The sequence below is a fragment of the Hibiscus syriacus genome, unplaced genomic scaffold (assembly GCF_006381635.1).
Source record: "Hibiscus syriacus cultivar Baekdansim isolate YM2019G1 unplaced genomic scaffold, ASM638163v2 tig00110832_pilon, whole genome shotgun sequence".
In the NCBI taxonomy this organism is placed as follows: Eukaryota; Viridiplantae; Streptophyta; class Magnoliopsida; order Malvales; family Malvaceae; genus Hibiscus; species Hibiscus syriacus.
In genome coordinates this window covers 12,836-31,597 of record NW_024062883.1, presented here as the reverse complement: position 1 = coordinate 31,597, position 18,762 = coordinate 12,836, and the positions used below count along the sequence as shown (strand labels likewise).

At 34.4% G+C, this 18,762-nt stretch overlaps 2 pseudogenes; one reads left to right on the top strand and one right to left on the bottom strand.

Annotated features, from left to right (window-relative positions):
- Positions 1–333: 333 nt before the first annotated feature.
- On the bottom strand, positions 334–8,669 carry LOC120142953 (annotated as a pseudogene).
- Positions 8,670–16,733: 8,064 nt separating this feature from the next.
- On the top strand, positions 16,734–18,182 carry LOC120142952 (annotated as a pseudogene).
- The last annotated feature ends 580 nt before the right edge of the window (positions 18,183–18,762 follow it).

The window sequence follows — 18,762 nt, the reverse complement described above, 5'->3', positions numbered from 1 at the left end:
AGATACCAATTTCTTCAACTTGGGAAGACATAAATACTAAGCGCTACTCAATTCAATCCCAATCCCATGTTCATGTTGTCAATGTCAACCAGAAGCAATACATCAAAAAGTTGGTAGTGCCTCCTAAATTATGGCCACAAGACGATTAACATTAGCGGAGCGAGAGAGACAAACAAGATTGTGATCCACTAACATCAAACCCATTTTATGCAGAATCCTCTTTCCCTCCCTTCCCCACACACTCAAAAGAGAAAGAGAAAGCAAAGTAAGATATACAGGGAAAGAACTTGATCTACTACTTACTTTTTCTTACATGGTTGAATTAACCGACAGCTAGTATGATTCTACTCGTTCCCCAAGTTCAGAGAGCCGTCCTTCATCAGCTTTATGCTCAGACTGTTGAATCTCCCTCTCGAGTAATGTCGAGATGCTTTTCTCCAATCTGTACCTGTTTCATCATAGCTGCAAATTCATCGTAGCTGATGCGCCCATCCTGCATTAGAAAATAATAATATTCAGTAGAACTGGTACATGCTTATATGAATTTATTAGTGTGGAAATATTGGGTCACCTGTCTGTGTCCACTTCTTGGAAGATGTCATTTGCAACATTTGTACAATCATCAGCTCCATCCTCCATTAATGCATCCCGAGCTCATCGGGCTCAATGAAACCATTGCCATTTTTATCAAAGTAAGAAAAGGCTTTTCGAAGATGCTCATCATTGGCCATTCTTTGCAGATGGAGAGCCAAGAAATTCCCCATAGTCCAATGTTCCTTTTCCATTAGCATCAACCTGTTGTCAATATGCACACTTTTGATTGAAAACTGAAATTACATGACCTAAGCTATGATGCCACTATATGTTAAAAGACGTCAGAATGCAGCCAGAGTTTAACAGCAATATTGAGGAAACATTTTCACGAGTACAAAAGCTGCTAAAGGTGGCTATCAAATTCAAACTTGACCAACATTTAGGAAAAGAGATAAAAGGGAAGTAACATTACCAGTGGAGTCTACTCACTCTAGTATTAACACCACAAATTACGACCAAAGAAACAACTAGAGTAAAAATCTCTCACAACCATAGAAATCCTTCGTGAAAAAACTTGTATGCTCGCAGAGTAACAGTTGAATACTCTATGGTCCAAAAGGTCAGTCTATTCTTTCAAAATCTAAACTAGCATTTTGCTTATATTCTTGGAAATGTAGTCATCTGATGTCTAGGAAACCTCAGCCTCCAAATTATTATGGTTTATAGGAATTATAGAGATGATTTGTTACCATTCCTATAGAGATATGATTTTTACCATTCCTATAGAGATATGATTTTGTAAATAGATTTCTACAATCCCTTATTTTAAGGGATCATATCCTAGGATTATTATTTTTCCTTTCTTAGAGTTTTCTACTTTAGAGAGATATTTTGTATATAAATATGTAATCTGTCATATTGAAAAGAATAAGAAATTACAGAGAATTACTCTGATTTCTACATGGTATAAGCTTAGGTTACGTTTTCTTTCCAACCTAGATGATGTCCATAACTTCTTCTCCTACTCCGGAGATCACTTCAAATCCAGAAATTTTTTTGGTTCTGCTGCTCAATTAAAAGGTAATCTGGTCATGAAAGAACCAGAAGGTAAACCTCATGCTACAGCTTTTTTCTCCTCCCAGTTGTCCCCTAATTGAATCATCGATTCTGGTGCTACGGATCATATGACTGGTAATAAGGATTTGTTTTGCAATTTTTTTCCAAACTTTGGTAAAACTGTCAAAACGGCTGATGGTTATTTGTGCAAAATAGAAGGACATGGCACTGTTATTCTCAATGACCAGATTGTACTTAAAAATGTCCTCTTCGTACCAAATCTGGCTTGCAATCTCGTTTCGTTAGTAAACTTTCCACCGACTTGCACTGCTCTGCAATTTTTAATGATATTGATTGTACTTTGCAGGCACTGAACTCGAAGAAGATGATTGGTAAGGCCAGCTTGCAGAATGGTCTCTACCTTCTTCCTGCCTCTACTAAACCGAAATCTCAAAATCTTTCACCGCTTTAGAAAAAGTTGAAAATGTTAGTTATGGCACTATCGTTTAGGTCATCCTAGTTTTCACTATCTTGCAAAAGTTTTTCCTGCTCTATTCATTCATAAAGGTCAAATTCTTTTTCTTGCAAAGTTTGCTCTCTTGCCAAACATACTAAATCAACTTATTCTCCTTCTACATATAGCCTTATCACCCTTTTGCTTTGATCCACAGTGATATTTGGGGTCCTTCTCGGTGAAGAATGCTGATAATTGTAAGTGGTTTATCACTTTCATTAATGATCACAGTAGGATAACTTGGACTTATTTGCTAAAAGATAAATCTGAAACTGCAGGTGTTTTTACCCAATTTTATAACATGGTTCTCACTCAATTTGGGTCTAAAATTCAACTCTTTAAATCTGATAATGGCAGTGAATTTTTTGCTAAGTCTTTGGATGCGTTTTTCAGGGAAAAGAGCATAGTTCAGATTAGTTCTTGTGTTGACACCCCCACAACAAAACGGTATTGCCGAAAGAAAAAATAGACACCTCCTTGAAGTTACCCGTTCTCTTCTATTACCACTAATGTTCCAAAATATTTGTGGGGGAAACCTTATTAACTGCCACATATTTAATCAATCGAATGCCTAGTAAGGTTTTACAATTTCAAACACCTCAATCTATATTTTGCAATACTTTCCCCATTTAAACCTATCACCTCCATTCTTCCACTTAAAATATTTGGTTGTACTGTTTTTATCCAAAACATTGCTCCTAATAAGTCCAAGTTAGATCCTAAATCATTAAAGTGTGTACTGGTTGGGTATTCTTCACTTAAGAAGGGTTATAAATGCTATCATCCTCCTTCAAAACGATTTTTTACCACTATGAATATAACATTTTATGAGCAGGATCCCTATTTCACTCAGGTTGAAATTCAGGGGGAGACATGGAAGGATTTTCAGCCACATCAGGTATCTCCTCCTACTCTTCATTCTCAACCTTCAGAATTGCCACCAATTTTGTCCTTACCTACAGATTTGTCACCTGTAACTACTCTCATTGATCCACCGGTAGTACCTATCACTACTTCACCCATACCCACTTTAAATACTCTTCCTGAAAATACACCTACTCCCATTCAAAATATTTCACAAACACACCAATAAAACACTCAGTTTCTATACAAGGAAAATAAAACATATTCCTGAGGCTATTTTGCAATCTGATGCTTGCCGAGAATTGGATTTGGGTCCAGCTGCCGAAATAGAAGAAGAAATCAGTAAGTCCCTTCCCCTACTCTAGATGACTTCCCTATTGCTATTAGAAAAGGGTTAGACAGTGCACCAAGCATCCTATTGAAAAATTTGCTGGTTATAATTCATTGATGCCGTCTTTTCAAGCATTTACAGCAAACTTGGATAAAGAACAGGTTCCCACAAGCATAGTTGAAGCTCTAAAGGATTCAAAATGGAGAAGGACTATTAAAGAGGAAATTTGTGCACTGGAGAAAAATGCTACTTGGACTGTTACGGACCTTCCTCAAGGAAAAAAGGATGTTGGCTATAAGGATCTTTACTGTAAAGTATAACTCAAATGGTAGCATCCAACGATACAAAGCGAGACTAGTGGCCAGAGGCTTTACACAAACATATGGGATAGATTTCACAGAAACTTTTGCACCTGTGGCGAAGCTGAATACTATTCGAGTACTCCTAAGTTTAGCTGTAAATTGCGATTGGAAATTACATCAACTTGATGTAAAAAACACTTTTCTAATGGCAAGCTAGAAGAAGTCTATATGAAGTTGTCACCCGGCTTAAAGCCTGTTGAAGGAAGTAACAAGGTGTGCAAGCTCAACAAGTCTCTATACGGGTTAAAACAATCACCCAGAGCTTGGTTCGAGAGGTTCACTAAAGTCATCCTAAAAAACGGCTACAAGCAATCCCTCGCCGATCACACTCTTTTCATCAAGGTAACTTCTACAAATAAGAAAGTTATCCTTATTGTGTACGTGGACGACATAATTCTTACCGGAGATGATGAAGAAGAGATTTGCAATTTGAAGAAGTTGTTAAATAAGGATTCGAAACCAAGGACTTGGGAAAGCTAAGGTATTTCCTAGGAATGGAGGTGGCAAGGTCAAAAGAAAGACTTGTGATCAACCAAAGAAAATATGTACTTGATTTACTCAAAGAAACTGTTTTTCTTGGTTGTAAGCCGATTGATACACCAATGGAGGCACGCTTGAAATTTAACAAAGAAGATGGGTCCTTGGTAGACAAAGAGAAATTTCAAAGATTAGTTGGGAAATTAATTTATTTATCCTTGACAAAGCCAGATATGGCATTTCCTGTAAATGTGATAAGTCAACACATGACTAATCCTACTGAAGAGCATATGGCTGCAGCAAATAGAATTCTCAAATACTTGAAGAAAACTCCAGGACACGGTTTAATGTTGAAGAAGACACAAGACATAACTGTTAAGATCTTTACAGATTCTAGTTGGGTCGAAGACCTTACTGAAAGGAGATCCACTAGTGGCCACTGCACCTTTGTTTGGGGAAACCTTACAACTTGGAGAAGTAAGAACAATCTGTCGTTTCAAGAAGTAGTGCTGAAGCTGAATTTAGAGCACTAGCATTGGGAATATGCGAAGGAATTTGGCTAATTAAACTACTAAAAGAACTTGTCACTAATCAAGAGGATCACTTTGAAGTTTTGTGTGATAATCAATCTGCTATTCAAATTGCCAAGACCCAGTTCAACATGATCGGACAAAGCATGTTGAGATTGATAGACATTTTATTGCTGATCAAGTTAACAAAAAGACAGCCACACTTTCATACATTCCTTCAGAAGAACAAGATGCAGACATTCTTACTAAGGCTTTGCCAAAGCCTGTTTTCAATAAATTCCTATTCAAGCTGGGATTATACAATGTATATTCTCCAGCTTGAGGGGGAGTGTAGGAATTATAGAGATGATTTGTTACCATTCCTATAGAGATATGATTTTGTAAATAGATTTCTACAATCCCTTATTTTAAGGGATCATATCCTAGGATTATTATTTTTCCTTTCTTAGAGTTTCCTACTTTAGAGAGATATTTTGTATATAAATATGTAATTTGTCATATTGAAAAGAATAAGAAATTACAGAGAATTACTCTGATTTCTACAGTTTTTGTCTGTGAATGCATAAAAGGTTATCTACTCTAAATTGTTACATAATTGGGCATCCTACTTCTTCAAAAACATACTTCAGAGGGAGAAAAAGAGAGAAAGTTATGCAGACAATAATGTAAATTCTAATAAACAAAGTTAGCAGGAGATACCAAATTGGCACTTTGGCAGCCTCCAATCTACTCAAATAAGTTACATGTCTTGGTCAACTAACAATACTTGTTAATTTATGGCAGCATGTAACCAAATCTTACTCACAGCTTCAATAAGCGTCTGCACTTCCGACTCAGCAAGCTGTGAACCAAAATTTTTAAATCCAGCTTTCAGCTCTTCAATGGAACAATGCCATCATTGTCTGTGTCCATTTTATTGAACATAACTTTGAGATCTTCAACTTCTTCACCAGACAAGAACTCCGCATAACCTGATTTAAGTTACCCTTTAAGATTCCCCTAGCTATGAAAGAAAACAATTAATTGTCTAGCATAATTCTATGTATAGTTAACCAACCCGCAGGGCTTTTCTTTTGAATCTGTTCATCATTGAAAATTGTTTAAGCTTGCCTTAACCACGTCACCAAGAGGCACATTGGGTGCTTTTTTAGCATTTGGAGCCAAGGATGCTCTAGGAGAAAGGGAAACACAGAGATTAGGCAAACTAATGGTAATCATAAAGACATTTGATGTAGATAAAGAGGAATATAGATCTTGGTATTTAAAGTAATCATAGAAAGTCATATTAATAAGGATTCAAATGTTAAGTTTGAAGATGCAGAAAAGGCTCATTAGAAGATCAATAGAATCATGAAAGGATGTGCCTAAATGCCTATGCACCTCCATCCACCTCCCTTCCCTGAAACATGTACAAGAAGAATATCACAAAGGAAATGTTAGTACCAAGCACTTGCTTTGCGGTGAGCGGAGCTTTGGGTCTGGTTCCAACATTTGTCGGATTAGACTCTTAGCACTCTCTGAAATATTTGGCCATGGGTCATTTTGAAATCTATTAACCCACGAAGAATTGCCTGGGCAACACCTTGTTCGGACTCTGCATGGACAACACTCTTCAGATAGGAATAACAATTCAAATCACTCTGATAATACGCTCACATCTGCATGGAGACGAGCAAACTTCAACAGAAATACACTTACCAGCCCAAAAGGAGGAACTCCGCACAACAAATATAGAGAATGACTCCTGCACTCCATATCAATTTCGGGCCCGTAATTCCGTTTCAGAACATCAGGAGCCATATAATACGGACTTCCAACTATCTCAGAGAATCGTTCGCCTGAAATTTACATTTTAGGACACTGTGTTAAAGAGTAAAAACAAAAACCAGCAACAACAAAAGGAAAGTGGCCAAACAAGTACAGAAACTTCATACTAAGCATAATATTTACTCTTTCATACCCCCACACCAAATCCTGCCTAACCATGAAATATTTGGCAATAGAATTAATAAAATCAAATTCAGCCACATCTTTGGCAATAGACATGAAAATCTTCACAAAACCAAAGCAGACAGAGGCGTATAGCATACTAAAGCATCCAACGATCAGACCATTCATATAGTGAAAGATAAATCTACATAATTCGAGATAATGTAGCAAAAAAGCTTAACCAATTCTTGCCCATGACGGCCCACCTTAAGAAATGTGAAATTTTGCATCTATCGAACAAACATGATCGACCACTATCACAATGCTGACAACTCAATGGTCATTGGTGGATGGATCAGTATGAAGAAAGGGATTAGAACTAAAAGTCAAACCAGTTCATTGTGCTGCCATTTCCAAACCAAAAACTTATAGTGACCATCAATGTCTAGTCTCATGCTTCAGATTGAGGTAAGTAAAAAGTACTACATATTATAGAATAAACCAAGGGGAGGAAAGTGTGTGTGTGTGTATATATACTTAATGATAAGACAAGTGTAAAGAAAGACGAAAGAGATTTCAATTGGCACAGGTAATGAATCAACGATGAGTAATAACCAATAAAAACAAATCTAGCACAATTGTAAGTGGAAAAAAATAGTAGGCTTCCAACTTCCATAATGAGAGGAAAGAATCAAAAGTGATTCCGACACAGAATCAAAAGTAATGAGGAAACTGCTTTAACAGGGCAAACCATGCATTACCTCATTCTTCTGTTTGTTTATTACAGGCAAAATAAGTGGCTGAGAACATTGATTCAAAGGAATGGCACATAAACCTACCTTTCAAGCATGGGCAAATAAAATTACATAGTGCCTGTTTCACCACTACAAAGACCTTAAACAAATAAAGGTAGGCAGAATATAGCACATAGGCACGTCCAATCTGAGAAAACTTATATCATTCTTTCTGTACTTTTTATTTGGAGTAAAATGCTTTGTGACGAAATCAAAACGCAGGTTGCCAAAATACAATATTTTGCTACCTGATTGAATAACTCCAAGCAGTAATCTAGCCTTATCACTAATAAATCTGACTAATATGCTGCGTTCTTGAAAAGGCACTCATTTTCTTATAAACATTCAACTTTGAAACAACTTACCTGGCTTGAAAAATATCGATAACCCAAAATCGATAGCTTTTAACGGGGAACTCTCTTTCTTATTAGCGAACAAAAAATTTTCAGGTTTCAAATCTCTATGAATCACTCCATGTTTATGGCAAAGTTGAACCACTTCCACTATCGTCCTTGTCACAGCCGCGGCGGCTCTCTCCGTGTAATGTCCTCTAGCAACGATCCTATCAAAAAGCTCACCACCTTCGCAGAGCTCCATCACCAAATGAACCGCATTGTCATCCTCGCACGCTTCTTTCAAGCTCACGATGCTCGAATCCTTAGGTAAATGCTTCATAATCGTAACTTCTCGCCTCACATCTTCGATATCAACAGCCGTCCTGAGCTTCCTCTTCGAGATTGACTTGCACGCGAGCAGCTCGCGCGTGCCTCGATCGATGCAGAGGTAAGTAACACCGAACTCACCCCGGCCGAGCTCGCGATCCACGAGGTACTTCTCCTCGATGTTCTCCTTAGGAACTCCGCTGAGAACGGTGATCGGCGGCTTCTGCTTGGAAACGGCGTCCTTGCGGCCGTGATCGTGACCGGAAAAACTCGATTTGACGTCCTCTCTAGCGACCGCCGCCGGAGATCTACAACAATTCCCCATTTCTGCCAAAAGAAACGCAGCCTTATCCTCCTGGCCGGATCTCTTGGAAGCACCAAAAATCAAAAAAAAAAAGCCCTAACTAAAAATGCTTAGCTAGGGTTTCACGTTATAGTTCAAAACGCTAGACCAACAACCCCTAAACTCCCTAGCTTCTGCTCCTACGCAGAGGAATCGAAGTAAAGAGAGAAAATGAGAAAAAGGAAAGAGACTTTGGAATTACAAACAGTACGACAGCGGATCAGACACTTTAGTGAGAGTTTCTTCTTTTGATATTTTATTTTTTTGTATTTTTTTGTAATTTTAAAAAAAATATTCAAATTAGTACATTTCTTATTCTTCTTCAAGTGTGGATGTTCTTTGGTTTTCTGAATTTGTCGGCTCATCGTAAAAGGGGAGAAACGGAAACGGGACGGTGAAGCGTGAAGAGGGTAGAAGGGGTGGTGGAAGAAGGTTAAATTTTTATGTTAGTCCCTCCATTATGTTAAAACTTAATATTTAATCCTTTTATTTTAATTTGCAAGTCTGAGCTATTTTTTAAAGGGCTCATTTAATCATTACATTAACTTATAATATTCCAATTCTTGAAAAGATCAAAATGTAAATTTTACTATTTTTAGGGTCCAGAAAGTAATTTCATCATTACAATGGCTTATATAACTTCATATTTTGAAGGGACAAGGCCGGTTATACTGTCTATTAATTTGACATAAATAGATATGTATTTTTTATAAAATTATCAGTAGGTCTAAAATGACAATACAATTGTTGTCAGCATTGAAATATACCGTTAGATTCAATTCATCAAGTAATTTATGTGATAAGTCGTAAGTTCCAGTATTATGTCTATATAGTGTGTGCATTGTCAATATTTAAAAATTATTTTAAACAAATACTACCCTATAACCACTCCAAATATTCAAAAAAATATATTATTGGATTTTAATATGAAATTGATTGTGTGAATAGTGTACAAAATAAAACCTTAAATATTGAATTTTAACATAATAGAAGGACTAATATCATAAATATAGATTTTTTTAGTGGGTTGGCTGAGTGTTTGCGTGAGATGGGGGACTTGTGGACATTTCAACAAACAACTACAAAACAGGCAGAATGATGACTTTAAATAAAATCGAATAAGCTTATTTAATTATCAAACCCCTTTTGCTTTTACAAGGAACTCTTTTCAATTGGTTGAAAAATCGTACCTTTTTATTGAAAATTAGCTTACCCTATTCATGTATGTAATGGAGTGTGAGGGGAAGGTAAGGTAGTAAGCTGCCCACGTCAGATTGAGAGCAGTTTGGAATACCTTCGATAGTCAGAATTATGAATTGCCCATCGTGTGACTCGATCCCACGACCACAAGATTAAAAGCCTTACAATCTACCAACTGAGCTTAAATGAGGCCTTGGGAACAACTTTTCCGCTGGGGCAAACAACCCTTTTTACCTTTTTATTGAAAATTTTCAAATATATTCTAATAGCCTAACACTATAGATTAAAGAGTATTAAATTTAAGATTAAATTGATATAATATATAAGTAACGATGATCGAACATGTAATTATAAAAATTTACGTAGTTGTCACATCAACAATTTCTTTAACAGTTAGTAGTGAATGACTTGATTGAAATCATTTAATAGTTTAGTGACGATGACCAAATACGCAATTATACAAATTTGTTATACAAAATTCATAATTTAGTGATCAAAATAGAATTGTCTCGATAGTTTAGTGACTCACAAGATAGTTTGCCCTAGTTTCCATATAAGCTAAATGATTGGATAAGCCTAGTCTTTTATGTTGCTCATATAAGAATCTAATGATTTAAAATGGTCAAATAAGGTCTAATTTACTATATACTCTACAATATTTAAAATTGATTGAATAAGAGCCTAATATTTTCAAAATTCTTTAACAAGGGCCTAACATTTTTAGCAGCAATTTTTTTCATTATTCAAGCAGATTTTAAAATGGGACTTATGCTTCATCAAATTTAACACATTAGGCCTTTATTCATTTATTCTGAAAGATTAGACTCTTATACTTTAAGCCCTTTAAATATTTTTTTTAAAATTAAATTTTTATACAAATAATCCCTAAAATAGTATACACTTAATCATGCGTTTATTCATTTATATTGAATTCAATGTGAAGCCCCTTTTATAATTTTGTTGTTGTTGTCCTCCTCTCGGTTCCAAAACTTTGCCTTGACTAATCAGGATCGATCTGCGTCGCACAGCTAGTTTTGGTGGGTGAGTCTCTCAATAGAGATTTTCTGCATACACAATGACTCGAACTCGAGACCTTACATAAACAATATGAAATTACTTACAACTTGAACCGACCCGGCTAGTAAATCATTTTATAATTGATGGCATTACTATAGCATTATCTTGGAGCAATTTAAAAAGTATAAGATTTGAGGTAAGTCCCAAAGTGGGTCTCATTTGGCCCTCCATCAACCGACTATCATCTTGTTGCTTGCATTTGATATCACCCCAAACTTGATTCTAATTCATTGTATTTCTTTTTTTCTAATAGTTATTAATATCTGATAAATTGATAGATTAAATCAATTCAAATATTATAAAAAATTGTTATAAAAATGATCATTTAATTTAGTTTTCGAGGTTTATATTTTTATTAGTTTGAGGTAATTATAAGATAATATACGTTCAAAATATTTGTTAGTAATTGATAACGCACGCGTACTCTATAAACATTATTACTCAAATTCAGGATTTCTAAAGAGAATAATACGATCTTTATTACTAAAATTGTTGATGGATTTCATAGTATACATTTTTTAAATTTCTAATCTTATTTTGAAAAGAAAACTTAATATTTTAATAATTAACTATTATTTTTGTTCATCGAGGAAAGTGGAACAGCTCACATCCTTGTTTGGAATTTTAATGAACCTTTGCTTTATTAATGAAATGCCTGCCCAGCTTACTATTGTTTTCCCTATGCCCATCTTCTTTATCACTAATTTTGGTTTATTTCTACTACGATCCTTTACTTCCTGAACTTTGAAATTTACTTTCTTTACTTTTAATTTCAATAATTCAATCCTTTTATCTACACAATTCACAATCTAAATTCTAATTGATAATTTCTGAAATAACAAATTGGCCACAACGTTAATGGATTTCTTTGTTAAATTTGAATACATGGTATTTTAATATTCAAAAGTAAGAGAAACCTTTAACCATGGTTATTTATTGAACTTTATTTTTTTATAATCAAAATCAAATAATATTTTTTTATAAATTTTAAATCTAATCTTAATCTTACATAGAAAGGAAGGAAGGAAGATGAATGCTTTTAATGGGTCTATAAACCATAACCTGAAAGAATATGAAAAATAAAGACGAATAGTTTGACCAGTTGATTAAATATGCTCACTCAAAGTCAAATAATAATAGGTCTATTAACTTTTTCATCAATTAATTACTCAAAATCAAAAGACGTGAATTTTAGGTAAAAAAATTACACTATATTCGAGGAGATCTAAATATAAAAGAATATTATTTGATAAAATTAAAAAATAGAGGTAGATGTACAATAGTAATATAAAAGACAATTATATTAATGTCTCATATTGGATATTTGAACGTAGAGTATTTGAACGTTTACTACTAAATCGGAAACATGTAAAAAAGTGAGGCAAAGGTAACACGTTGCAGTGAAGACTGTAGGGAAAATCGAATGAAGAACCAATTGCCATCAAAATGATTTGATGATTCCATTCGGGAACAAAGCTATCGTCACGTTAAAGCTAAAGACAAATTGATTAAGAAGAGTGCTTTGAGAAAAAGCTCTCTAATATTATTATATGTTCGGTGTTGGCATTTTCTCGAACACGTTATATGCATTTCTCATAATTAATTGTGGAAGCATACAGGGAATTCGACACCGGTCTCATCATCATCTTGGTCTGGTTGTTTTAATAATAGCCACGTTAAATCGTGAAGGAACTTACGACATCAAAGACAAAAGACAGCAATTTCGGTCAAGAAAGACAAAAGGGATTTGACTAGGTTTATTCTTGCTTTTAATTTTTGAAACAAGCCTTGGGGTTTAGTTAAAGGATGGTCATAATGATCATATGGTTAATTTGTGGTTTTGGTCCTTCTACAATAGTCAATTTGGGGTTTAGTCAATATGCTTTAATTTTACATAATTTGATCTCTTAACCTTGTGGTCGTGGGATCGAGTCTCACGGTGGGCAATTCATAATTCTGACTGTCGGATGTCTTCCACGGAAGCTGCTCTAAACCTAGCGTTGGAGGCAGCCTACTACCTTACCTCCCCTCACCCCATTACATATGAAAATAGGGTCAGCTAATTTTTATTTGCATACATTATTAATTAAAAAGGTCGTAGATATGATGAGTTAGAACAAGAATTTTAAACTATCCAGGTGCGAAGAACCCCGGAGATGACTACAAAGGGCCCAAAAGGACGAAAATGAAAGTCTATATGCTGAATTTATTGGGCATGTGTTTTTGGGTTTTTTTTGCCCCACTAGGCCATGTATGTAAACAGTTTATCTCATTAGCCTATTTCCAAAATTATATTCAGATATACGGTAGACATTATAGTGCGATAAACTCATCACGTCTATATGATGAGTTTACCTAAATAATATTTTTATTTAAACTTATCATATCAAAGTGACGAGTTTTAATAAAATATAATTTTATTAGATTCTGTGACGTCATATTGACAAATTTCAATAAAATATATATTTTATTTATAATTCTAAGGAGGTTGAATGATTTTAATAAATATTTAAAGAAATAACCAATAATAATATCGATAAACCATACACCGTATTAGTATTGATGTAATATCTTCTATAATTAGAATATTTCATAAATAAATTATTTTACAAATATTTTTTCTTCTTAAATTGTATTAGACAGATATACGATGTGATATAACCAGCAAAACCCATTTATGCAATATGACTGACAAACAAGGACGAAAAAAATGTATATAAATAAATATTTATTTAGACTTTCAAGTTTTAATTTATTTTAATTTTATCTCTTACATTTTTATTATTAAGTATATTTTGTTTATTTGAAATAAAATTATGATTCCGTCCTTGATGACAAGTGACAAGTAGCAATAAGCAATAACCCAGTCTAATGTTACATGCAACTCTAATAAGATATGTTATTCGCATAAAATACAAGTGGTCTCTTTTTTCATCTCAATCAGTTGGATTCGTTGACCGTTAGTTGAGTGACGGTTTTCATTTAACGGGAAATTTTTGAATTATATTTAAATGTTGTGGGGGATAAATGCTCAAAAAAATAATTAAAACAAAAATATATAGTGTCAAATGTTAGAGACATTTATTTGTATTATGCCTAAGATATAAGGTAGGGTAAGGTATATACACATAAAACGACACAAATTCATTAAAATTCGAATCGAAATGAAGCAAAAACCATGAGTTCTATAGTTTTAGTTTAAGATGGACACGGAATGGACCGACCAATGTGACCACCGTCAAAATTTATGACACTTGTTTTAGTTGAGCGGTCAGTGGGACTGGGAGGACACAAGTACCATGACGATACTGACAATTGTAACGATCCAAAAAGCAGAGGCAAACGTCAAGGTCGGGGCAGGTGGTCTAACTTTGAATTAATACTATATTTTTAATAAAATATTAATCCTACAAATAAAAATATACACACATACATATGTAATATTGTTTGTTTTACGAATTTAAGGGAATTTATATATTATAAATAATCATATATTAACATATTGTAAAAAAAATTAATTGTTTAATTTTTTTGACAGTGTGTTCTTTCTAATTGGATGACATTATTTGAAATTATACATTAGTAATATATCAAACACCCACATTTTTAAATCTTACTTGATTTTATATTTTATATTATTTATCATATTTATTTAAAATTAGCTTTCTAAAGTTATTTACTTAAGAGTATGAAAAGATTAAAATATAATTATTTAACATGATTCAAAATATAAAACAAGTTATAAATTAATTACTATAGTAACCTTTTACATAGCGTGGGGTGGGGGAACACCAGAGAATCTATGCTAAAGTAAAAAAGCGTTACCGCCTCCACGTAACAGTCAGGGAAAGCCTATTTTGTCACCTTCCATGGTTCAAAACAGAATAGACCAAAAAGTTGACAATATTTATGGGCTTAATATATTCTTTAGTGTTTAAATTATACTTCAACGTATAATTTAATGTTTAAATAATTTTTTCTTTCTTTCTAATAACAGATATTTAATATTTTATCCGTTACAATTTTAGATATTTATAGTTTTTGTTCGTTACATTTTTAGATATTTATTATATATTTTTTTAATTTTTTTAAAAATAAAAATATTATTAAAATAAATCCCACGTCTGCATCATCCCTCTCTCTCCCATCTCCATCGTCGACGGCAAAGGGTCACCACCGATCGTATTTTATTCGGAACAGGACGAGGAACTCAACGGTGGTGGTCGTGCAACGTACGGATTGATATAGCCATCACAATCGTCAGAAAACATCAACGAATAACCTAGAAATCCAACGACCTTTCGAGTCAATTTTCGCGACGATCAGCGCATTTTCAGTGCGAGTGGGGAACTGAGTTTTGGTCGCAACAACTAGACGATTCTGATGATGTCAACGGTGAAGCCCAATAATTGACGACAAAGGATGTAAAATTTGGGTTTTTTTGTTTTTTAATTATAATATTATGTTTTTTAAATAAAATAATTTTTGAAATTTTATATGCACAATACATGTAAGTTAACGGTAAAATTTAATGCATTTACGATCCAAACACCTAAAAGTGTAACGTTGAAAACATTAGACACCTATTGTTAGCAAACATTTCTTTAGACACCAAATCTATATTATTTATGCACTAAAAAGTGTATTAAGCCATATTTATATTTATCAATATAAATATTTAATTATTTTTCAAAATAAAAATATTTTACGTTAAAAATATATATTTTAAAAATTAAATGATAAAAAATTGTATATAAATTTTTTAGTTATATGTATTTAATTAAATTAACATTGAGTCGACTCAAGGCATTCAACGAATCAAAATGTTATAGGTGGGAACTGTTGCCCCATTTTTTTTATTAGCAAATATATAAAAAAATATTATTAACAATAACTTGATAAAAAAATAAATGATAATAAAAGTGATATATAATATTTGTTTGAAATATTTTTAATTATTTGACAATAATATTCAAGTATTCATGTAGATAACGTTTTTTTTATTTTGGGACATCTAAGAATAAAACCATCCTTTTTTTCATTAAGATCCCTTTGCTCATAAAAAAAATATACATTTAAAAATAAGTTAAAAGAATATGGCTTAATTATAAAATAAGTGTCTAATCTATAGCGTTTTTTATGAATAGGTACCTAAACTACTTTTTAAATGATCCCGATACCTAACGTTATAAACGTTGCCACTTTAAGTCTCCGGTCTGTCAACATCGTTAGTTTCCTCCGTTGAGTGATATATGTCACAATCTGATAATTTTAAAAATTTTATTTAAAATTTAAAAATAAAATTATATTTGAAAAAAACACATAAAGTTTAAAATAACCCCAAAACTTTGAAAACCTTAATTTCAACCCCTAAACCCACGCTGGATATTGTCCTTTACTATTGACAAAGCTCCACCCGAGCTCACCTCTCCCATTGATCCAAACCCCCATGAAATCGTGACCGATCGATGACAAATCGATGACAAATCGATGTTTTATACCCGTAAACCGTTGGATAAAAATAGTGATATGACACGATTTCGACCACCAATCGGTAGCAACTACGGCGGAGTATGACTAGAAAGATGACAGGGACTACGTCGACGGTAGTGGTCATGGTTGAAAAAGTCGACAAGGAGGAGTTAGGGTAGGATATGGGATTTTTGAGAATTTGGGGTTTTTTTTATAATTTAAGAGAAATTAAGGTTTTTAATAAATATATTAATATTTTTTTTAAAATAATTTTAAAATTACTTAATTGGACATGTGTCAATAATAAAAAAATTAACATCGTTAATGAATCGAACACATAAAATAACAACATTTGTAGTGTTAAATATCATGAATATTCAAAAAATTGTTTGGACTCGTATTTGTAAAAGAAAATTATAAATTGTACAATTATTTTATATTTAAGCCAAAGGAACAAAAATCCAGGGCCGTCAGCAATCAGCATGACGCCACGTGAACGCAATGGGAACAAATAGTCCACACAAGAAAGAAAAATAGGAATAATAATTATTTGAAAAAGGATCAAAAAATTAAAAAGCATAAAGAGTTTACGCGTAGAGAGATAGATGTGGAAAGAGAGAGAGAGACTGTTGTGTTGGTGAGGAAGAAAAAACGAGGGAACTTTCACTGATTTCATATTCTTGAATACGAACGAGTAACAAAATTCATCAAACTTTCCCACTTCCCCCCTTGATCTCTATTGTTTATTCAGTGTGAAATTTCTTCAGGGCTTTCTTCTTTCTCCATGGTTCACAATAGTTGTGTTCACACCAAATCCAGATAAATCCTTTTTCTGGTCCTTAATATGGAAGGAAGCCACCATCGGCATCATCATCTTCAACAGAAGCCTGGGAGTGCCAACGTTGAAGCTTCTGATAGGCTTCCTCAAAGGAGTGTTCAAGAGACAAGGGATTTTTTTATCTATCAGAGCAGAGCTGGATCAAAGTTTCATGGAGACCAAGTGGAACAAGCAGCTCTGGGAAGTTATCTCTACACGGATGAGGGAAAACGGCTATAATCGGAGCGCTGAAAGTGTAAGTGAAAGTGGAAAAATCTCGTTACTCGATTCAAGGTACTGTATCTATCTAATATACGATTTTAATTTGTAACCCTTTCATGATCTAATATTTGATCGGAATATGTAATATGTAAACTGTATTAGGGGTGTGGGACCGGTCGATTGAATCAGAAGCTACGAGGCAACAGTTCCCGTTTTACGATGAGTTGCAGGCTATATTCACGGCGAGAATGCAAAGTATTCAATGTTCGGAAAGTGAAGGAGGCGGAGGAGCCGCCGTGTAGAGGAAAAAGTCGGCGGCGGCGGCGGAAGCAGGGCAGTTGTCTTCTGATGAGGAAGAAGATATGGAGGAAAACGAGTTGGATCAAAAGTACAGCGTTAGGAAGAAGAGAAAGAAGAAAACGAAGACGGGTATAGTAGAATCGGCGGAGACAATAATAATATAAAGGAGATGTTGGAGGAATTCATGAGACAACAGTTGCAGATGGAGATGCAATGGCGGGAAGCGTTGGAGTAGAGGGAGAACGAGCGGCGATCGAAGGAGATGGAGTGGAGGCGGACAATGGAAGCGGTGGAGGAGAAGAGGATAATGATGGAGAGGTGGAGGGAAAGGGAAGAGAAACGGCGGATGAGGGAGGAAGCTAGGGCGGAGAAGAGAGATGCTCTCATCACTGCACTCTTAAACAAGCTTAGAAGAGAAGGCCAAACGCAGTGAAAAAAAATGAAGAATCTCAGCTCAGTTATGACCGGGTTCACTTTGTTCAATTTCTCTCCTTTTTGGCCCATTGAGTGCTTCTTTTGCTAGGTAGTTTTCATTAGTTTTTCTTCTTCATCGCCATTAAGAGGAAACCATGAACAAGAAGGCTCTAAGGTCATATATCTTGGTGGTAGTTGAAGAGATTAAAACAATCAATCTACAGTAATAGATCCACAACCCATAGTGTTGCAGGTAACGCTTTATCATCAAAGTGAATATTGATGTAGGGGGATCCGAGACAGATGATGCTGAGCTGTCAAATTGCACGTTGATGGCGCTGAGATACCATGAGTTGGCAGATCAGCGCAAAGGCGGGAATTGATTGTGACATGTTCCTCATTGGGGTCGTTTTGAGTATGTTTCAGTCTTTTGGCCATAACTTTGGCTACAGGTGTCAGAATCGCGCATAAGACCCCAATCCGGAAAGCTCTTTTCGACGCGCACGCTCTCCATATGAGCTACGCTCCATGTGGCCTTTTTTTCAACCTCAAATTCTACCATTTTCCCCTCCGAATCACTAGATTTAGTTATTTTTTACTATTTATGGTAATTTTTCGATTGTTAATTAGGAAGTCAATTTAAATCCGATTTAGGCCGGATTTTTGGGAGATTGCTTATTTTATTTCGAATTTCAATTTAGAGTGATTTTCGGGATTTTGCTATTTTTGGCTAAATTCGAATAAAGACGATTTTTTTGCTATAACAGTCCGGCTTGTGGACTGCTTTTTGGAGAGTTTTGATTTTATAATATTTTATTAAACCCTAGAGATTTTTTCTCTGGTTTTTGGGCGAATTTTCTCTTG